Source organism: Pollicipes pollicipes, unplaced genomic scaffold, assembly GCF_011947565.3.
Source record: "Pollicipes pollicipes isolate AB1234 unplaced genomic scaffold, Ppol_2.1 Scaffold_1600;HRSCAF=1878_pilon_pilon_pilon, whole genome shotgun sequence".
NCBI classification, from domain to species: Eukaryota; Metazoa; Arthropoda; class Thecostraca; order Pollicipedomorpha; family Pollicipedidae; genus Pollicipes; species Pollicipes pollicipes.
The window spans coordinates 1,803,040-1,810,694 of record NW_023595962.1 but is presented as its reverse complement, the minus strand read 5'-3'; positions in this window follow the sequence as shown (position 1 = coordinate 1,810,694).

The window sequence follows — 7,655 nt, the reverse complement described above, 5'->3', positions numbered from 1 at the left end:
CAGTATCGGGGGTTCGATCGTCTCACTCCATCGGGAATTGTAACCATGATCTTTAAACCGATCATTTCAATCTTAACCTTCATCCGGGTAGGGGGAGAAGGTAGATTCAACCCACTGAAGTTTTTTGAGGATACGTCTCTGACATGGCGAGCAATCGCACCCAAATTCCGAGTGGCTTATGGAGCATCCATTGCGTGTGTTTTGACCGAAAAACGTCCTTTTATGGTTGCGGAGAAAAACTGGATTTTATGGCGGGAGTAGCGGCCATTTTTAAGCGACGTTGCGGCAGATCTAAGGTTTTTGAGAAACACTTGAAGATTTACGTTCTCGGCAGTCAGCGGCCGGCCACGGACGACGCCGCGCAGCGCGCGGCAGCCGAGATTGTACATTAACGGTGTCATATGCCATAAATATTTGTCAAAGCACATTAAAGTCTACACCATTGTTCTCAGAATTGAGCAAGGCGCCCGCCTTTTCAGATTTTTTGCTCCCTCTAAGGACGCTCTGCTAGGTATGATGTTGTAGATCTTAAAAGTGCGATTTCTAGAAAATGTGATCGCTGACCTGGTATAATGGGGTCAGTTATTGACTTAACAACATGCAATCTAGTACCAGTCGCGAGATCTCATTGAGAAAAATCCGCTCGTGTTTTCCACTTAGCTCTATCTTTATTACTTCGCAAGAGCAAGGCGGGTCCATGCAAAGGGGGTCATATGGACCCCCTACCATTCCGCGCATGAAAAGCGGCCAACCAGGGCGAAGATTTAAGCATTTAGACATACTTTCGTAATTTCAGAATGGTGTCTGAATGACAAGTGCGTGTTGGTGGACTGTATGTACCGGCGGTCATTCACAACTCGCGTACATGACAAACATCTTGTGCTGCGAGCCTCCACAGCACACCGTTAGCCATTACATAAAGTTGAGCTACATTTTAGGATGAAAATAATAAAAAAACTGGTCCGATGTTACATTTTTTTTCAACCCGGCCTGGAGCCAAAGCAAGGTTGTCCTCAGTGCTGGCCCAGCGCGCCTGGAACTCCGCACATGGATTCCGACGCAGCACGCACCTTGAGCGATGCCGACTCTGAGCAAACCAGTCTGGGGCCCACCAGGGGGTCAGTGTGAGCCCGGAGCCGCGTTGCTGGAAGGTCGGAAAACCTGCATTTTTGCCGGTTTTACTGAGTGCCACCAGGATATGCTCAAAGATGCGAGTGCCAGCAATAATTGGATGAAATTAGTCAAAAAGATCAGAAAACGTTTTTGCGCGGCGTAGCAATATCACGGTGAGCGCGATGGAAACATCATCACGAACAAGATGTTGAGCTGTTGTAGCTGTAATTATAGAATAGCCGTCCCAAAGCTGAAGACATGGGTGAAGCCATTTGACCTAGAGCACCAAGAAGCAAGCAAGAGTTTGCGCAGAGTTCTCGTCAGTTGTCTTAAGACCAACTCCGTTCCAACGGGACCGGTGGCAATTTGATGCTTAATTGTATACAGCGCGGAGAAAAGGAGCACCGCCATCCGCTGTTCCAACGCTTGATGCAGAGCTGCCAACGGGTGGGCGCGTCGGAGCCACAGAATCCAGGGACAAAACGTGGTGCGAGAGTTACGTACACTGCGCTCGTCGCCCAACACTGTTCATAACCGCTGGCGCCTTGACATCTCATATGCATGCTAGCCGCTTGTCAGGGGCTCTGGTGATCTCACAAGCCATTTAAAGGCTCACCCAATCTTTATTTGAGATGTGAATGGAAGACCTTCTGTGGCATGCTTACCCAAGTTAACGTTCTGGCCTTCTGTGCAAGGTCTTGAACCTTCTAAATCCTTGCAGGAGTATCGCAGGTATGCAGATGCGTTGTTGACGGCCTGTTTGCGTATGGGCTATGCGAATGGGGTTACAATAGATAGGATGCATATCAATAAGTATCTGCCTAATGCCAAAGTTTTTCTCTGGATGCGAAGAGTACCACCCAGCTAATATCAAGCAGCTAAATGCTGGGTGAGAAAGTCACCTTTGGTCACTGGTTGTAGAGGATAGCCTACTCATTCTTTGAGATACATGAATTGGGGAGGGGAGAGGGTAAACATATCATATGTGGGGATGCAAAAATAGTTGTTTTGGCAGGCACCTGGAAATGGATCAGTTGAAGCAGCGCTCTTAATCCGAAGCTGCAGTTGAGCTCCTAAATTGGACTTAATACCTAGAACAACGGAAACTATAATGCTGCCATGCAGATATTTTTGGGCGAAATTTCTGAGACAGTAGCTAGATATCAAAGCCCTACGGTGTGCTTCCTACCAACAAAGCATGTTCTTGCCCAGCTCTGCAATTATGAAATGCAATATCTTGCAATGGGGTTAAATGGGATTAGCGGCAGGATCAGAAATAATGTTAATTGTGCTGAGATAAAATAGGTTAACAAATTATTAGGCATTTCAGATGAATGGAAACGGATGATAGCTCTATGATTGAGAGTTCTACTATGAATGAATGAAAGTTCCACTGTTCCATAGAAACATATGAGTATCACTCAACCATATCACTTTGTTAATATGATCCGTTGATCTAAAATTTTTTTTTTGTGCGGAATTTGTGGTTGAATGATATACTATGCAGCCTGCTTGTGTGGAGCTTGAAGCTGAAGCTGCCGTATCTTGTTCGTTTAAAGGTTGTTTTCTGAGTTGATGTTTTCATTGGGAATCTCAGGAATCATTTCAGGATAATTTTAATTGGATTAGTTTCAGGCCGTTTAATCCGTGTGAGCTGGCCAATTCTAAAATCCCGTACGGTCTCAATCCAATGTTTTGGTGGAAATTTCTGATCGGTCCAATGTGGCAGTAGCGCAGGAAGGGAGGGGCCCAGGGCACGTGCCCCCCCCCCCCCCCCCCGTTAGGTTCCGAGGCGCCGAAGGGCTCATTGTGACCTACGGTTCAGGCCCCGATTCGAGGGCCTGAAGGAGCTGAAAGGCCGGCTCGAGTTATATCTTGTGTTGTTCTTAACTTTTTGCGTGAAAAACTCCACCTCCCAGCGGATAGAAACGACCAGTACGTGTGGCAACTAACTATGCTCCGGAGGCAAGCTAAAACTGCACGGAAAAGCATGATTCCACATAAAATCAACGGCCAACAGGACGTTGATTAGGCCATTCCATTTGGCACATAGGCCATTCCATTCTATAGGCTGTTGATCGTAGGCCTTTGCGCTGGCGAAAAGTTTCTTTATTACCCGCGACTGATGATTTGCCAGTGACGCAAAGAAATAACGTCACGTGTTTGTCTTATCATAAAAGGGGCGTCGCTGTGTAAACTTTGCCCTCGTTATAAGCTTAAAAGGTCTTAACCTCCGTGGTCGAAGACTTCAAGCACGCTTGTAGTCAATCAGTACAGAAATCTTAAAAGAGCACGGTTCGAAATTACCGCGAGCTGGACAAGCGCTAAGGTGCGTTATCTTGGTTGCCTTGGCTTTAACGATTATATAATAATTGTAGGGCTAATTCGTCGTAAGTGGCGTGAACTGCGTCTGCAACTGGCTCATCGGTGGATGACCCTTTGTAAGAACTAGATTTTCACCGAAAAGAGCCTGAAGACGTAGCAACAAGGAAGGCACACAATACTTTGTTTACTTTTGACATGCAGAAGCTTATGCAATTTCCTTGTTCTCTTGTTAAAATTTGCTTATCGTTGCAGATGAAGATCTCAGAATGTTTAGCTAGAATGATAGCATTTTGTGAAAGCAACAAGTGGCAGGCCTCAAAACGCCATAAGATCACCTTGTTGCCACCACGTTATATGCTTAAATATGCCAATGCTTTAAACTTAATGCGTAAATAATGATGCATTTAATGAAATCAGTTTTTTATACTAGGTAAGCTTGTGAATGTTACAAAAACACATATTGGCTGTCAATGGCAGTAAACGGTTATCAGTGATCTTACTGCGCCTTTGTAGTATGAAAAATGTGTCGTTATGATTATTTTCCTCACATTCGCCTATCGTTTTAAGACACGTACATCATCTTGAAACCAATATCTCTTTGCTTTTTATACCAATACGCAAGATAAATCTGGCGTATTGATTTAAACTGTTGTTTTAAAGGGATTGTTCTATATTTGTGTGGGGTTTGGGCTGAAATAACCATTTTGAAGATCATTTGGCGCAGGTTACAGACCCGCGTTTCTCAGGACTTGAAAATCCTCTAGTTTCCGAGCTACACGCCCGCGAAGATGCGTAGACTACTTTGTGCAGACTATTTTAAGGCCACTCAGTCATCTATGCCACCATCAGAACATCATTCAAATTCCGTCATCCAATTGGCCACGCAGCGTTCAAGAACAAAATATAATGCTCGAGTTATTCATATCTGGCTTTCGTGAGCGAGATATCCAGACATTACAGCCGTCATTGGTCCTCAATCAATGTTGTGCGAGTTATGCAAGTTTCTAGCACAAATTATGTTTTGCGCGACAAAACACAGAATAACTTTATATGGATACAGGTAAACGCCTTAAACTCACGTCTATATAATATATATTATATATATATTATATATATATAATATATATGTATTCTAGAACACCGCGAAAAAGGCCCAAAACACGAGCATCCAACGGTGTTTATTTTAACACAAGTCCAGCACTGGCGCGGCTACTTCTCGGGAGATTGAAACACTGCAAATGGGTGCCGACATACACATGTGACGCATAACACACATGACGCAATCAAACAACGTGGTATTGAGGGGAATTTACCAAAAAGACAAGAGTGGTTGTCGAGAGCAGCTTTTCCGTTCAATACCTATAGAGGGGCTTATTTCGTCATATCTGACACTCTGTTCAATATCTTAAAATGATGAGCATTCCTTTAAGTAGAATTCTCACATTGACATTAAAATGGGCATTGGCTTCAACTTTAAAGTACAAACATTTGACCATCTCCATTTTAGTTCAACTCAAGACCAGTTTTTGAGTCTTCCATATCATGCAAGGCTGGCTAAAACTGTCAGTGATTGATGGCAGGTGGACTTGAGCTGTCTGTCGCCTTGCAAAGAAGTAAGAGCTTCCTCCCAAAGGGTGGACGAAGTAAATTTTACTGTATTTTGTAAATAGGTGAAGGCGGGTCCTGAAGCCCGATAAAAGAAGTAAAAAATGAATTCTTAAAAATATAATTTAAAAGCTGAAATTTACCTGTAAAAAATAGTTTAAAAATGCTACATGAGTGCCAAACTAAGTGTGACCCGTGACCAAAATCTGCAACCTCGGTATCATTCAACGTAACAAAGTAGGCACTGCTCGCCAAAAATAGTACAGATTGTTATTCTGACCGTTTTGTTTCTGGGTGTAGGCCCGACAGACAGCCCACACACCTTGCTGATTTTCCAGAACGCTGAGTCTTGACTAGTGCTGCCCTCTGTGCGAGTTGACCCGAGCCGCGACTCGAGGGGTTGCGAGAGGGTTTTGTCTTTTGGGAATGAGCCAAGCAAAGTGACATCAAACTGTGGGTAATAGATGATTAGCTACAAGCATAACCAGCAGCAGCCAGTACTGATGAAATTCCTGGGGACAAAGCAAGATTGTCTTTACGGTCTTAGTACATAGATACGCATTCCTGTCTGGCTCATCTCGAGCGAAATTTCTTGAAAGAATGTGTAAGAGAGCTAAAATGAATGTTATTCAGTCATTCAAAGACTTGCGTAAGGTTCTCTCGTTTCCCTTCCACTCATCCTAAAAAGGCACTTCTTTGTCATTATACATAGTTATGCCGCTACCATATACATATATACCACACCATATACATACCTCGCTACCATACCTCAGGTATCACACAATGTAAACTGGAGATGTGGCAAACAGGACAAGCACCCTTATTGCTCTTATTATGCAGCCGGATGTAAGTTCTACAAGCATTCAATATCATCTCGTGCGTCGACTGGTACCAAATCATAAATTGTTGAATAGATTCTCTTCACTCTTAGCCGTTTGACGCCGATGAGCGTCATCTGTTCACCTCTGTTTGAGACTGCTCATTCACTTTCAGAATAATAATGGATACATGACGAGAAGGGCCAACCATTTCGATGTCCACCACATATATCGTAATCGTGAAATGGCCTTCATAAGCATTACACGGTCAGTTGGCAGAAACACGACAAACTGACACTTAAAGTGAACTAGGAATGCTTCAAGCATGAACAATATTGCTATGCTAGTGTCCAGGGATGCACACTAAGGCATAAAAACAATTCACTAACATCTAATCTTGCGCATTGAATGACAAAAACTCGTTTGTTCTGTATAATGGATTCAATCCTCACTAGAACACTGCCGCCTGCTTATCAGAAGCTGCTGGTTTTAATTTTGAGCTCATTTTTAATCATGCATTAGCTGTGAGGTGAAATTGAAACACGTGCATGATATCTTATCCGACCGGAAAATACCACACCAGGAAACTGTAACGGGGGAACGTCTGACGCTGACGAAACACAGTCAAAAGTCGGATAATAAGCCCCTTGCCTGTTCCTTTTCGGGAGAAGTGATCATTGGTTTGATCTTTGGTGCTCCGTGCTACATTGCTGCATGCCTCAGCCCCTTTATGAAATCCTGCTCCAGGGGCGTAGGAACTTTGTTCAAGTTGGGGCAGAGAGAACTTCAAAATGGAAAAGTTCCTAAAATGCTCAATGGAAACATTTATTCAGTGAATGACCGTTAAACCAACATAATACAGTAGTTTCAATTCCAAGCAACGTACAAAACGACTACACACGTACTATTTACGTACATTCTATCCAACAAACAACATTGCCAAATTCATAAAATTGAGTGGCAATCATAATGCTGTTTTGGAAAAGTACTACCATAATTTCAACCAAGTTAACTAAAACGTCTAAGAAACACTAACCTCTCTTATCATAAAAAAGCTACGTTTCCTCCTGATGCTGCCAGCGGTCCAGTTTAACTCCAATGGCTGACATTGCATTTCAGCGTAGAAAAACTGAGCAAGAAAATATAATTTTGGTCGAAAGCACACCACAAAGTTTTGGAATTGAAGTACTTGTCTGAGAAAATTAAATGGCAAGCTCATTGGTAGCACTATAGTTCCTGTTCATCTAGTGAGCCAGCCAAATATCTGAGTCAAACACCAGCCTCAAATAAGGTATACTGCCATGACGTATGGATTTCCAACTGTCTGCCAAAAACAAAAGCTGTTGCATCTTTACATGGTATAGTGCTGGGGAAATGTAGGGCATGGTAAATATCAAAGTGAACTAAGATGTCCTCCTTACAATAACTACATACGTGATACTCGTTAAATGAGTTGTATTTTGACTAGGTTTTCAGCCCAGAGCCTTGCTTACAGGATCGAAAAGTTCAAAGATAAAGCGGACACCAGATGCTAGCCAGTGTTGACAGTGTTTATCCCAGGAAACGTGGTCAAATGGCACACATTTTCAGCACCCTGAACACAAAAATTACAATAAATCGTAGGAGACAGAATACACTAGTTTTGCACAGATCAGGACTACGTATGCTCCATGATGAAATATTTTAAATTTAGTATGGGTTTCAGGTTGTATATGTGGATCAATTTATATACATTGTGGCGGAAGTGGCCTCTGTTGTTGTTTTTTTTGTTGCAAAATCCTATCAGCCAAGGAG